The sequence below is a fragment of the Xenopus laevis genome, chromosome 5L (assembly GCF_017654675.1).
Source record: "Xenopus laevis strain J_2021 chromosome 5L, Xenopus_laevis_v10.1, whole genome shotgun sequence".
Lineage (NCBI taxonomy): Eukaryota > Metazoa > Chordata > Amphibia > Anura > Pipidae > Xenopus > Xenopus laevis.
Window position 1 is genome coordinate 70182655 of NC_054379.1, and position 14592 is coordinate 70197246.

The window sequence follows — 14592 nt, forward strand, 5'->3', positions numbered from 1 at the left end:
AAGGACATTGAGCCATTTTTGCCTTAAGCTACTAAAAAATGCCTTACCCTTTAAACAAAACAGGGAGTGTTTGTTCATATATTACAATATATATAAGCTGGCCAACCATGTCAAAGTGGTGAAGAGCAGTGAGGAGATGTATAATTAAGGAATAGTTGAAAGCACACAGACAATTTTGCAAGTATACATATAATTCAGTGTTAGGACCTCTGCACAGAGTAGATTTTGAGTTCATAGTTTTATAAGGAAACAGGACAAAAGAAAAAAGAATGTGAGAACGGAAGAGGGAAGGAAGAGTGGGAGAATATTTTAAGACAAAAAAGGGAAATGTGGATCAAAAAAAGGAGAAAAAGACCATGTGATGAGCGGAGGGAAAATAAAAAAGGAGATATAGGAAAAGATAATCTTGTACAAAATTAAACATAAGGGGGGACAGGGACATTTGAGCTTCTACAGGAGTCATGATGGTATGGAAAAAACCTCCCTTATGTTGGTCAGCCCTTTAAAAATTAGGTGCCTCGATTTATAGCATATAGTATCTAGTAACATCCAAATATAAAAAGCATGAATGAAAAAAAAAACGCTGAGTGATCTGAAAAAAATACAAATATCTCTTTAAATTGTTAAAAAAAAATAGGATCAATACAGCTCCCATTGACTCCTATGGGACCTTGACTGCTTTTACTTGGTGAAGTCTTGTATTAGAGTTTTTCATAGTTTTTACACTTAATAAATCTCACATTTTTATAGTTTTAGAGAAATTTTTAAATACATTTTTAGAGAAAAAATATGATTCGTGAAAAAAAGGAAATCTGAATGATAGTAAATCAGCCTCTTACTATTATTTTTGTTTTGTGAAGTTTTAATGGAAAATTGGATTTCAAAATTCAAATATTTGAATTTATCACAGCTATAAAATGTAATCATCAATATGCCCCTATGGCTTTAAATCCCTACCCTTCCTCATTTCCCTAGTTGCTGGGCAAAAGCCCATGCATCTAGTTAACATTTATATATCCCAGTTATTAATCAAGAGGTTTTATGACCACTTCCTGCCACATTATAATATAGTGTGGGAAAGGGGTGGATCTTCCTCTTTGGCTCCTGTTATCCGAACCATCTGGGTGTTCCCACTGAGTCTGGGTAAACCAAGGCCAAATAAAGCCATATTGCCCTAAAGGGACCTGGACCTCTAGTGTTTAAGTCAGGGATTTGCCTACAGTGAAGGGACCACAGTGGATAGGGTGCCCGGCTTAGATTCGACTCCCTGACTACTCCACTGGATGGGATCTGCACCACTTTTGAGGTATATCTGCCTGGAGATCTATCTTACTACCTTGACTACATTCGCAGGGGAGTCACATTCTCAGCTGTCTCATCCAACTGTTTTAGCCTGCTGATGTTAATCTGCATATGCCTCATTTCTTTGTAAGTAACCCTGTGGATCATATGTCTCTGACAACTAATTTGTTAACCCCTTTGTTTTACTGCAAGAATTTCCTGACATCCATTTTTTTTATATTTTTATAGCACAGTAGCCTGTGGGAGTTGTAGTTGCACTACACCACACCTTTATTCTTCCAATTAGCGAAGGCCCTGCCTTAAGTGTTAGAGTTACATGTAACCCATGCTCTAATCACTAGCTGGACATTAACCCCATTTGGTCTGAATTGCCTAAAATAGCATTACATCAGCTTGAAGGACCTACTGGTAAATAAAGCACAATAAAATTATATTTGCACGAATGCCCTGAAAGTTATTAAAAGTTCCAAATATAAAAAGTATGAATGGAAAAAAGTGCAGAAAAAATACAAATATCTCTAAAACCTCTAACAAATTGAGTTTTCCACATAATTACTAGGGGAAAAAAATCAGAAAACCTCTAAAAGCCTCAATGGCTAAAAATAGGCTCAGTGTAACTCCCACTGACTTCTATGGGACATTGCTTTTACTTCGAGAAGTTTTGTATAGTGTTTTTCGTGGTTTTAACAAATTTTAGAGTTTTAGAGGAATGTTAAAAACTCAAATTTTTAGATCAAAAAATACGATTTGTGAAAAAAGGAAATCCGAATGTTACTAAATAGGCCCCTTAGTGTGTGATGCAGATGCAAAAGTTCGTACTTTGACACGTGGAGGCCTATTAATTAGAGGTCAAATTTTAGGTCATTTTCTCTAATACCCCAAATGACATGAAAGTTAGTAAAAGATCAGATTATAAAAAGATTATAAAAAGCACATATGAAAATAGCCTCTGAGTGATCTGAAAAAAAATCTGAAAAACTCAACATTTTTGTGAATGAAAAACATTCATGCGAATGATCTCCGAAAAGCTCTAAAATCACAAATTTTTTTTGCAAGAAAAGAAAGGGAACTTCCATTGCCTTCTATATGACCTTGACATCTTTTACTTGCCGTACTTTTGTATTCATGGATTAGATGTATTTTACTCTTGATAAATTACGAAAAAAACGTGGATTAATGAACTATGAGAAAAATAAAAAGCTCAATCGGTGAAACAAACTTTCCCAGAACGTTCTTAAATTGGCCCCTTAATGGCCTATATTAGACAAACAATGTTTTTTCCAAATACTTCCACTCCTGTTCATAATATAATTAAAAGGGCCAGAAACAAGGAGTTTAACTGGGCAAGAAAAGTAGCCAGGAAAGAGAGAAATGTGGCATTATGCTGTTAATTATCAGCCATCACATACTGTTTATTGAAGGCATTCATTATAGGCGGTTATGGCTAAGTAAGCTCCCTGCACTTGCACCCTCCTGTTTTATTCTGATGAATTGCATGCACTTATTGATGTAGGGGAACCCTGATAGTAATTCCAAGATTGCCCTGTAATCATGTCCCTTTCGCAAGCGCCTTTTTTCCAGAAAAAAACACCCCAACCGTAACAGTCTACCATCATAATTTAAATCTTCCATCCCTCTAACCAGTTAGGTTGCATGTCTCTTCAGCTCATTTATTCGCTCTTAAGGACTGGAGCACAAAACTGCATATTCCTGGTAAGGCCTTGCCAGGGACCTTTAAAGAGGCAAACTATGTTTTCATCCCTTTAGTTTATGCCCTTTTTTATGCAAGACAGAGCTTTATTTGCTTTAGTGGCCACAGAATGACACTGCCTGGAATTAGACAACTAGTTATCTACAGAAACCCCTAGATTCTTCTCAGTTAAGGAAACTCTCAACACACTGCCATTTAGAGGCACATTTATCAAGGGTCAAATTTCAGATTCATGTGAGTTTTTTTTACTCAAAATTCGATTGGGGGGTCATTTATTAAAAAAATCTAATATGCAAAATTAAGACAAACCGAAAATTAAAATTGAATTTGATTTGAATTTTTGGAGTTTTTGATTTGATTTGAATTTTTTTATATGAGTTTTTTCTCAGAAAAAAACTTGAATGTCAGGAAGGCTTCAAACATCTCCAAACTGGTCACTGGACCTCTCCCATTGACTTATACATCAATTTGGCTGGTTACAGGTGGCGAATAATCGAATTTGAATTCTTAAAGGGACAGAGTATGTTTTTTTTAGAAAACTCAAATCGAGTTTGTATAAATACCTAATCAAATTTGACAGTTTTGACCATAAAAAAATGTTAAATTCAAATTTTCAATTCGACCCTTAATAAATCTGCCCCTTAGTGTATAACTTGCACTTATATTATTTTTGCCAAAGTGCATAACCTTGCATTTATCAACATTGAACCTCATTTTCCAGTTTGCTGGCCAAAAATTAAGTAATGAGGTTATAGTAGGGCAGTATTCTGTGTAACTCATTTTGCCAAAAATATAATATTTGTCTTTCTATGCAGAAAAGGTAGAATTTTGAATTCATGTGAGTTTTTTAAAACACTATTGAATTCAAATATACTCAAAATTCAACTGAGGGGTTATTTATAAAATAAAAAAATAGAATATCTAAAACTCGGAGAAATTTTACAGACTGGAAAACTCTAATATCTAATCAAATATCTAAAACTCAGAGAAATTTTACAGACTGGAAAACTCGATTTGAGTTTTTTCTCAGAAAAAAACTAAAAAACTTGAATGGCAGGAAGGCTTACTAAGATGCCCAGATTGGTCCCTGGACATCTCCCATTGACTTATACGTGAACTCGGCAGGTTTTAGGTGTCAACTAGTCGAATTTGAGTTCTTAAAGGACCAGAGTATGATAAATCTCGAAATTCAAATTTGAACTCGAATTAAAACTCGAATCAAGTTTGGATACTTCACAATTTGAGTTTGAGAGATTTGACCATGAAAAAATTCGAAAATTTGAATTAGAATTTTAAATTCGACCCTAAATAAATCTGCCCCAAAGTAGCATATAACATATTGTAGGATATCAGTGCAGTGAGTGTTTACAAACAAGCTTGTTGTATTTGCAATCTTTGCTTGAACACAACCAAACCCCAGTGCTTCTAAAAATTGGCAAAAGTGAAAATGTTTGTGTACCACTAACACAAAATAAAAGGGAACAATGATGGTGGCCATTACCAGTATCAGCTTGCAGTCAGATGTCTGTGAGCAGGGATGCAAAAGTTCCCCCCATGAAACACATCTTGTAAATTAAATATATACTCCTAGATCAATGCTGTAAAACAGCAATCCGGAAGGCAAAGATTGGAAATGAGGAGCGCATTGTGGCAGAGGCTAAGACTAAAAAAAAGATGCAGGTTGAGAGTGTGTCTCCTTTAAATAATGGTACTAGTATGGTTGTAACAGATACAGAAAAGGCAAATGTGTTACATCAGTTCTTTTCTTCAGTGTATACAATAGAGGAGTCAGAATTCCCAGAACCACTGCATAGCTGCACTGTTGGTTCAGATCAGTCTAGTCAGTGGCTACATCCGGATATAGTACATAGGGATGTCGCGGACTGTTCGCCCGCGAACTAATTCGCGCGAAAATCGACTGTTCGCGTCCGCCAAATGTTCGCGAACGTCGCGCGACGTTCGCCAATTTGGGTTCTCCTTAGCTGGCGCTTATTTTTGACCTCTCACCCCAGACCAGCAGATACATGGCAGCCAATCAGGAAGCTCTCCCTCCTGGACCACCCCCACACCCCCTGGACCACTCCCCTTCCATATATAAACTGAAGCCCTGCAGCGTTTTTTCATTCTGCCTGTGTGTGCTTGGAAGAGCTAGTGTAGGGAGAGAGCTGTTGAGTGATTTGAGGGACAGTTGATAGTAACTTTGCTGGCTAGTAATCTACTTGATACTGCTCTGTATTGTAGGGACAGAACTCTGCAGGGATTTGAGGGACATTTTAGGTTAGGTAGCTTTGCTGGCTAGTAATCTACCTTCTACTGCAGTGCTCTGTATGTAGCTGCTGTGGGTAGCTGTCCTGCTGCTGATCTCTCATCTGCTGACTGCTGCCTGTAACCCAATAGTCCTTGTAAGGACTGCTTTTATTTTCTTTTTTGTTTTTTTACTTTGCTACTATAAGAGCCCAGTGCTATTAGTCTAGCTGTGTTGGGGAGTGGGACTGGTGTGCTGCTCCTAGTAGTTCAGCACCAACCAGAGTAATTTTTTTTTTTTAATATACATATATATATTTTTTTTATTTTACTTATCTTACTGTTCTTTAACGTGTCCAGTGCTGTTTGCTGTTCTTCATAGTAGTGCACCAATAGTAGTGCACTTGCAGGCATTGTTTGCCCAGTGTGTTCTTCAAACAACTGCCACCTAGCTGTGTGAGCTTGTTCACATTCTGTCTAAATATCAATAATAATACTGTCTCCAGAAACACCAACTGAGTGACGTTTTCCAAGCAGCAATAATATATTCCGTATCCACTGCTGTAGTGTATACGTTGACCTTGCAGGCATTGTTTGCCCAGTGTGTTCTTCAAACAACTGCCGCCTAGCTGTGTGAGCTTTTTCACATTCTGTCTAAATATCAATAATAATACCGTCTCCAGAAACACCACCTGAGTGACGTTTTCCAAGCAGCAATAATATATTCCGTATCCACTGCTGTAGTGTATACGTTGACCTTGCAGGCATTGTTTGCCCAGTGTGTTCTTCAAACAACTGCCGCCTAGCTGTGTGAGCTTGTTCACATTCTGTCTAAATATCAATAATAATACCGTCTCCAGAAACACCACCTGAGTGACGTTTTCCAAGCAGCAATAATATATTCCGTATCCACTGCTGTAGTGTATACGTTGACCTTACAGGCATTGTTTGCCCAGTGTGTTCTTCAAACAACTGCCGCCTAGCTGTGTGAGCTTTTTCACATTCTGTCTAAATATCAATAATAATACCGTCTCCAGAAACACCACCTGAGTGACGTTTTCCAAGCAGCAATAATATATTCCGTATCCACTGCTGTAGTGTATACGTTGACCTTGCAGGCATTGTTTGCCCAGTGTGTTCTTCAAACAACTGCCGCCTAGCTGTGTGAGCTTGTTCACATTCTGTCTAAATATCAATAATAATTCCGTGTCCGTAAACATCACCTGAGTGATGTTTTTACAGCAGCAATAATATATTCCGTATCCACTACTGTATACGTTGCCCTTGCAGGCATTGTTTGCCCAGTCCTTAAACAAGTGCCACCTAGCTGTGTGAGCTTTTTCACATTCCGTGTCCAGAAACATCACCTGAGTGACGTAGTGTGATTTCTGCCCTTTACAGCACAAAACGCAGCGCTGTGTCAACAATGTATTTTTCAGATACATTTTTGCCCTTGATCCCCCTCTGGCATGCCACTGTCCAGGTCGTTGCACCCTTTAAACAACTTTAAAATCATTTTTCTGGCCAGAAATGTCTTTTCTAGCTTTTAAAATTCGCCTTCCCATTGAAGTCTATGGGGTTTGCGACGTTCGCGAACCGTTCGCATTTTTGACGCAAGTTCGCAAATATGTTCGCGAACATTTTTTCCGCCGTTCGCTACATCCCTAATGGTTATATAAAGCTTTACTAAAAATTAATGTGAACAAGGCCAGGGCCAGATAGAAAACACCCTTTGGTTCTAAGAGAGCTTAGTTCAGTTTAAGGCCAGCCTCTATCTCTGATTTTCTCAGACTCACTTTGATTTGGTTTGGTACCTATGGATTCGAGGAAAGCTCATTCCTATATTAAAAAGGGATTACAATCTCAGCCTAGCAATTATAGGCTAGTGAGTTTGACATCTGTGGTGATTGATATTTGATCTTTTGAAGGCTTATTTCCAGCTGACAAGAGTGAGATATGTGAGATATGTGAAGATGTGGAATTCTGTACCTGAATCAGTTGTAATGGCTGATACATATGATAGCTTTAAGAAGGGGTTGGATGGCTTTTTAGCAAATGATGGAATACAGGGTTATGAATGATAGCTCGTTGATCATGGGGCTGGTCCAATTGTCATCTTAGAGTCAGGAAGGAAATTTTTGCCTTCCTCTGGATCAACTAGCAGTTAGGCAGGTTATACAGAGACTTAAACGGTTGGACTTGATGGATGTGTGTCTTTTTTCAACCTAACTTACAATGTTACTATGGTACATTGACACACTCATGTATATAGACTTTACTTCAAGCTTTGTCATTCCTAAATGTGTTGGACAGTATAACTATATGAGCTGGAACATTATCTGAGAGTTATGCCCTAGTTTAAACTGTATTTAAACAAACATTTATTTAAAACAGCTGTTGAGAGGTTTTAATGCATCTATAAATACTATATCATATAGATTTTTGGCTGTTTTCCATGTTCTAATGAACATATTCCTGGAAAGAAATTTGGTTTCCAAAGTCAGAAAAAAAGAAATAAAAATGATGAGATAGGATTTTTCACAAAACCATTTATACAAAGAGATTCATAATTCATTTTCAGATTTGCTTAATTAATACTTTTTTAATGAAGTTACTAAATCTATGAGGTTAATGTAATAACTGGAGTATGCCCATGTTCCAGTAAACTGAAGCACTGTAGCTTGATTTCTTTGCTTATGAAACACATTCAAATATTATTTTTAAAGCTCTTGATTAATTTTGGACTAATCCCTTTCTCTGTGACCACCATTGCTTCATTTTAAAAAAGATTAAATAAAATATGGTAGCATGAACACTTTAGGCTACCAAATGGCAATTATAATAGCCTTCACGTGTGGCAAATTTCAGTAAGAAACAGTCACACAAATTTAAAGGATGGGAACCATTGCAGTACCTACAATTGACACATTGTTTGAAGTATTTGAATCAGAAGCTGGAATAAGCATTAGAATTAAGCAAAGCAAAAAGAAGCAAAAAAATATGCTCAAATCCATTCAGATCTCTTAACTACATACCCTGCATCCCTCACAGTCCAAAATTCCATTCATATTGCCCAGTTGCTTTTAAAGGAACAACCACATTAATGATGTTGGCTGCTGCTGATATAAGCACTAAGAAGCCCAAAGTCCACAGCCTTTAAAATAAAGTTAAAAAATATATAATATATGTTACTAGTAGCTTAAAGGGCTGGAGTTTCACAGGACCTAACGTGCAACAAGCAACAGCATGAAAGCTATCTACATGTACATAATGTGGGACAATTTATCTCATCTCCAAGAAAAAAAAAATTTTCACTGGCACACGTGGCAAATACAGAAATAGAAAATATTATAAATGGTCCTTACGCGCACCTATGTCACATGCAAAAATGATTTTCTATATTTGTAAATTACTAAATTTGGAGTTTGGTGTGAACATGATGTATTGTAAACATTTTATGGTTCCTCGTTATGTATGCTAATTCACTTAATTAGGTGGGTGGTTAAATAGGTGTTGCACTCACAGATATGTATGCTTGACAAAGGGGTTTACCCTGAAACATTACTTTTTCACTAATAAATTGCAAGGGCTTGACCCTGCTTGTATTTGCCACGTGTGCCAATTAATTTTTTTTTTTGCCCATTGGATTGGGAGGGTGCCGATCCCTCCATCATTGAGCACCGGGCTTATAGTATTTTGAAGGCCAGGGTGTGCGGGTATATTTTGTTCATCTCCAAGAAACGCATCTCTCCAAAACACAGGCTCTGTGCTTTTTAAGCACTTATTTTCGTGATTTTTACTTAGTCAGCATCTTCTGAAACTAAAGGGATAGCCATTTGGTTTCTCAAGGGGCACCATTTTCATCCCAGAGGGCAGAATTTTAAATTTAGTAGGGGAATATATTAATTTATTTAGTATTTTACTATGCCCCAAATCAACAACATTATAGTGGTCATTTACAACCCTTGGAGGAGCAAATGCAAGAACACTAGGAGCAAGAGTGCACCCCTTAGTGTCCTTAGGGCAGGCAGTAAGGACAGGGACAGGACAGGGCTCTGCTGCAGGCTGCACCAACTTCTGCTCCTACCTTGTGCCTCAGAATGACATCTACATGCCTCTGCCTGCCCCCTCACTAATACAGTACTAATGCAGCACCTACACTAGATAATTTCAAATGTCCCCCCATCATCATTTTCTGTGGACAGCAAATTGGCTAAAACTGTCAAGCTTTTTTTAACGAATCTTTAGATCTCAAGCGGCTTGGGCTGAGCTCTTCCTTCCACTCTACCTGCCGCGACCTTACTGTGCCAGCTTCTGCCTTCAGTCTGCGCTTTTTGTAGACTAGCTCCTGCGTGTCCTATCCCTAATGTGACATCAGATCAGGGTGTGCGAGGTGCAGGTCTATAAGTAAGAAGGCATGCCGGGTTAGGGTCCTGTGCGGGTGGTGAAACGACGGGTTAGGGTCGTGTGCAGATCTACTTTTTGTCCACCCCTACATCACTAATAACTGGTGAGAACAATGTTCGTACCAGATTACACATTTTATTCACAAAATCACTCTGTAAATACAAGAACAGATTAATGTTGCCCTGTAATATAAAATTAGGTTGCCCTGTAATATAAGCTGATGCTACAAGGCTGATTATTCAATTCTGATGATATGTGCGCTGGTTTTCGTGCTGCCATGTAGTATTTAACTGTAGTAATTACTTATCAGCCTTATATTGTGGCATTTATATGTGTACTGTATATTTTGAGTTGGCCCCTAATCTCAGTAACTGACATCAGCACAGAACATGGGCAGTGAATCAGCAGAAAAAAAGATGAGGAGCTACTAGGGTATCTTTGGAGGCACAGATCTTTACTGCTAAAAGACAGTGGTTGCCATGGGCTTTTACAGAAGCTTAAAACATAATGTACAACATTTTGAGCCTTGTTCTTCAGATAGGCTTTAGTTCTACTTAAAGTGTTGGCTTGATAATCTTAACTATGGGGATTTATACTCTACAATATTATAGCATTTGAGCAAAAATTCCATCCTTCCTCCAAAGAGAGATTTCATTTTTACCTGAAAACTTTACATAAAGCAGCTTCTTTACCTTTTATTATTTACTAAAACTCGAATTAATCAATTTTTTTTTATTAAAACAAAGTCGACCGCAACAAATTTGTGAATCGATTCAAATCATACGATTGACGATCTGAAAACTCGATTTTATCGAATTGTGGTGATTATAGGACAAAACCCCGACTTTATCGGATTATACAGTGCAGATCACAATGTCAAAAAAACTTCAGGGACATCTGCCATTGACATAAACTCTGTTAGATGGTTTTTATAGCAGTAAAAGAAAAAAATATTTAGTGTGAACTGATAGATGTTATTATTATGACTGTCCTTTTATACTGCTAATAGTAATACAGCATGTTAAAAATGGAAGAAGAGAACATTTATATTTTGAGAACTTAGGTTTATAAACATTTGTAAGTCCGCTTTACTCTGTTCTGCTTATATTGGAAAGTAGAATTGTAACTCCTGGTAATTATTGTAACACAGAATGTTTTAGATTTGCCAAAGTAGTAAATAATGGTGTGTTAAACTTGGATGCATCAAACATTTTTTTATGGTCTGCATCATCACTAGAATACTGAAGTACTTTGCTTCATCTAATTTATGTGCCACATATTTTCCTCCTTCCATCTCATTTGGTTATAGAACTGATCTGACTTTGACTTGTAGTTCCAAAAGGGAAGCCTGAAGATGTGAGGTGCCATTGAAAAAAAAGAAAGGGACAGGTAATTAAGTTATAAAACAGAGCCTTAAGGCCTGATGTTGTGCTGTCTCTGCAATATATTCACACAAAGCCACTTATACATTTAGCCCTGTTTACCCACTATACCAAAATAATGTTTTAAACATACTTTGCCAGTTTCTGTCTCTGTGTTTCTAAAACTTTCTTTTAAGCCAGAATGAATTTTGAAGTACTGTAGCTTTTGATGTCGTAATGGAAATGTATTTTAAGTAGCACTTAGTTATTGAATTCTCATTATTTCAATAACATAACCAGAATTGCAACAGATAGTAAAATACAGCTATCCTGAGAGCTCTAAATTACGGAAAGGCCATATCCCATAGACTCCATTATAATCAAATAATCCACATTTTTTTAAATGATTTTTCTCTTTAATAATAGAACAGTAGTTTGTACTAGATTCAAACTAAGATATAATAATCCCTACTGGAAGCCAAATTAGCGTATTGAGTTTATTTAGGGGGTTATTTATCAAGGTCTGAATTTTAGAAAAGTATTTCTAACATAAAAATCCAATCAACTCCGACTGCTCAAATGGACCTTATTTATCATTAAAATAGTCAGAAAAAATTGGGTCGGACATAAATCTGATCACAAGTACAAATTTTTCGTACTTTTCCTCAAATACTACAAATTTTTCAGAGTTTTCTGACTTTTTGGTCCAAAATCCTCAAAATTATTGGATATCAGTACGGACAGCAGTGCAGACACTGGGACCTTCGCTTTTGACATATACAGGACTTTCAAGACCATCAGGCTTTAATAAATTTCGAAAAATTCATAGTTTTTTTTTTATCTGAAAACTACAAATTATTCGAATTTTGGATATTCTGAGCATAATAAATAACCCCCTTAATGTTTACATGATTTTTCTAGTAGGTACAAAGATCAAAATTACAGAGAGATCCATTATCCGGAAAACCTCAGGTCCTGAGAATTCTGTATAACAGGCCTAACATCTGTATAGTTTATGACATGACATCACTCAAATTTCTTTTATTGTTTCAGCTTAAGGAGTTACAGTTTGTATCAGCAATTAAGATCTCAGTAATATGCTCCAGCAATTTAATTTTGCATGAGTATTTCATACATGCATATTCAAATAACAGCTTACCAGCTTTCACCATCTTCTATTACCGGTATAGGATACATTATCTGGAAACCCTTTATTCAGAAAGCTTTAAATTACGGGAAGCCCTTCTCCCATAGACTCAATTTTAATCAAATAATTTAAAGTTTTAAAATATATATTTTTTTGTAATAACAAAACAGTACTTTGTACTTGATCCCAATTAAGACATAATTAATCCCTATTGGTGTGAAAACAAGCTGTGGAGATCCAATTTACAGAAAGATCCCTTATTCGGAAGACCCCAAAGTCTGATAATTGTGGATAACAGGTCCCATTCCTGTACCATCACCATCACCCTTGAAAAAGTCAGGAACCAACAAAACGCATTGGGAAACAGATTTAACAGATTTTATTGATAAAAAATTTTTTTTTTGCTTAAATTGTTTGTGCAATATATCTTTGCTTGATTAAAGGTTCTGATACAATTTTACGCGATAGGAGTGCGCCCCTTCTTTTATGTTTATTTGTAGATTTTGCCTGCTTGGGACCAGCAGATTAAGGAGGCAGTACCCCTTCTGGAACATTTGTTGGAGTTTTTGGATAATTTGCATCGAACATTTGATTTTGACCTTTGGAATATTTGGACTTTGTTTTTTATGTTCATTATTTGGTTTCACACGCAACTGCCTTTAACTAGTTAGCGCCCCTTTCTCTCATCTACATATGCATTTATATGAAATTTCTTTGCACCACATGTACTATATGCTTTTTTTCACAAAGGCATATGCCACCCATTGTGATTACTCATTGTGTGCCTAGCCGTATGTTTTCAATACACAGTTCACACTAGGTTTTCTTCATTCATGTTGTTAAATTTGTCTGGACAGAGTTTTCACATTAGCAAAGATACCCCACAGAAACAGTTGAATATGCAAACAAGGCTATCCTGAAAAACAAGATGTATGAAGCATTGCCAGGCTAATTACTCCAGTGAGCCGAACAAAACCAGACAGTTCCGATCTGCCGTCAGACTTTATTTTGCTTATTTAAAATTCACCTTTCTAGAAAGGTACTTAAATCCCTTCTAACAAAACTGATGCTTTATGAGCAAGAGCGTCTAGTTTATAAAGTCTAGGGATCAGAATATCTTGTTTCATTTTTACATTGGCAAATGAACAGACTTCATAATCTGTAACATTATGCACTTTTTAATTCTCTTATGTTACAATAGCCGCTAGATTTTATATAATGCTGGAGATCATGCTATTGGAATAAATATTTATGGGCCTCTTTTAATTCTGACATGTCTCTGCTATATAGATATTTTAGAAATTATAACCATGTGTGTACAATGAAAGCTTTACTGTTGCAGAAAAAATGTCCTAGAGTGCAATGAATTTTGTAGGCAAATTGCCAGAATAATAATAAAGAAACACTATTCATTATTAATGACAGTTTCAAGTAGTTTCAGTAGTATAGTATAGTATATGAAAAACAAAATGAACAATGGTAAATTTATAGACTCATTTTGTCACTAATCTGTAGCAAGAAAGATATCAGCTATTATTTTTGAAAACACATAACATTCTATTCTATTCTAGAACATAGTATTTGTAATCTTTATTTTTAGGCAATCAGCATTGGAGTCCTCAGGCCAAACCTTCATGTAGTTATAGCACAGCTCAGTCCCTTTAGTGGTGGTTGTATGCTTTTAAAAATCAAGAGCTTTCATCTATATAAAGCTACAGGGGGAGGCCATTGTGCAAGTAAAGGTTGAGAAAAACTGTAAATAGTTCAGGGAAAGACAGCCAAATCAGTATGGGAATAAATGTGACCATGACCTCTTTTGTGGAATTGGTACCATTGCAAAATGTATTTAGCATATATGTCATGACCTTGTTAAGATATGAGATTAATGTTGTCTCTCAAACAGAAGTACTCTGATACTGACACTTCATGTAACATATCTTTGTCTGCTTTGCAGAAGGTTAATAGAATTGATCTTGAAGCGAGGCCATGGTCTGTGTGCAGTTCATCCTCTGTCTAAAGAAAGCTGCAGGCTCAAGTGAGATTGAGCTACCGGTTATCCCATGTCTTAAGCAGAATGCCAATAGGTTATGGGCCCAGGAGAGAGGGAGGAAACCGATGGAGCAGGCTAATATTTGATGGAGATGAAAAGAACTATAAACTATGGGAGACAAAGTTTCTAGGCCACATGCACCTGATGAATCTTAAAGAAACCATCCTGCACAGAGGACACAGACTTAGATGAGGAGAGACATCATATGCTATCCATTTCACACAAGGTGATGGAAAAGTGACTTTTGCTGAGTTTAAAAGGCAGTTAAGAAGTTTTGAGGACACTGAGAAATACTGTGTCAGCCCAAACACTGATAATGTGATGCAGGTAAGCCCCCCTGTTACAACAGCAAGGGAGAGAGGCAACATTA

At 36.7% G+C, this 14592-nt stretch overlaps 1 long non-coding RNA gene across 1 annotated transcript; it reads left to right on the plus strand.

The window, feature by feature from the left end:
• The first annotated feature begins 1154 nt into the window (after positions 1–1154).
• Positions 1155–14017, plus strand: LOC121393696. Its single transcript, XR_005961267.1, has 3 exons — positions 1155–1428; positions 10974–11053; positions 12673–14017. It is a non-coding gene; the product is annotated as an uncharacterized LOC121393696 (long non-coding RNA).
• The last annotated feature ends 575 nt before the right edge of the window (positions 14018–14592 follow it).